Below are 1614 nucleotides of genomic sequence, written 5' to 3' on the forward strand. Positions count from 1 at the left end.
GGGTGGATGGATAATTACATCCACCGGCGTAATTTACAGAAATAACCCTGAACGTGCCGACATGGACGGCACTGACTGGTCAAACCGAGCGGCGACGGGTGGCATACGAGGAACAGTGACCGTACAAACACGTCTTGTCGTATTGGATGACCGTATTGGCCGTATTTCTAAGTGCAGTGACCAAAGTGAGCGCTCTTCGCAAGTTCAGTGACTGTCAGTGCATTTTACTCTTCTTCAATTTCCCTCCAAACTCGGAATAAAATGTGTCGGATCATGAAACTCGGCCCATAGGCTAAGCCGATGTCTTTCTTATATTTTATGCACGGCCACTTCTCCCAGATCACTAATTAAGGGTTACTCTTTGCAAATGTCACTTCACTTTTCTTTAGTGTTGACAAATGGCACACTGCATGTGCGTCACTGGTCACATCCCAAGAGTTTTTTTCCTTTTTTGGACATTCTTTTTTTCAAAAAGTTTTTATCTCTTAAAATGTGCGTCCAAATCACAAACCGGTTTCATTTTTTGGATTTCTTGCTCCGAGATCTTTAAAATTCAAATTAATATATTCGATGAACCTTTTTTCACGAAAGAGAAGAAAAATTAGGAATTGAAGAAAACCCAAAACTGGAAACAAGTGAAGATCGAAAAAATGAAAACCCCAAAAAAGTAACCGGATTATTGAAAAAACGCAACCAGGAAATATTGGAACTCGAAATCGCAAACTGTGTTTTTCCAAAAAAAATTAAACACAGTTGTGTTTTTTCCATTTTCGGGAGGCACGGTTGTGCTTCTCGCAGAAGCGCAGATTATGCTTTCCATTTTTGAGGAAGAGCAAATTTTCTTTTTTTTTTCCTTTTTCAGGGAAGCACATTGTGTTTTATTTTCGTTCGGAATGCACAATTGTGCTTTTCGTGGAAACATAGACTGTGTTTTTCTCCTTTTTCGGGTGTGCTTCCGCAGAAGCACATGTTGTGACTCGTGGAAAAGCAATGCTTTCTGAAAAGAAAACAAATTTGTCTTTCCTCTCAAACCTTGGAAAAACCAGGCAAAAACAAAAAAGCCAAAAAACATATCTTCCTCTCTAGGCTAAGGCGATAGAAAATCTACATCCATAACTTTGGCCACCTCTCATGTGTGTTTCGCTTGAGGAAAAAAACTTTTTAGCCTCTTGAAAACAGCAAGTCACTTTGAAAAGATGGAACAATACTAACATTGGAAGACATTAGAATGACCCTAGCTGCTAGAAGATTCGGTGGCTGTTCTAGTGCTAGGAAAAGGGAGTAACCATGAATTTATTTATTTTGAATAAAATACAGCGGGTACTGCTTTCATTAAGATTTGAACGGAAACAAATCAACGATGTCTGGAAAAGAAAACTTGTTCAGTTGAACAAGCAGGCAGACCCAAGGGGGGCGAGCTACTAAAGCTATCTAGGGACCATCCCTTCCAACATCGACCCACGACTTCGCCTCATCCTAAAGAGCATGGAAGGTAACCGAAACAAAACACGAGTGCATTGCAAGAAAATTTCGGCCAAAACCAAATGGAATTCTTTCATAGTAGGTACACTTCCATGACAAAAAATTGAGGGAAACACGTATTGCATGGATGTG

This window comes from Triticum dicoccoides, chromosome 3A (assembly GCF_002162155.2).
Source record: "Triticum dicoccoides isolate Atlit2015 ecotype Zavitan chromosome 3A, WEW_v2.0, whole genome shotgun sequence".
Classification (NCBI taxonomy): domain Eukaryota; kingdom Viridiplantae; phylum Streptophyta; class Magnoliopsida; order Poales; family Poaceae; genus Triticum; species Triticum dicoccoides.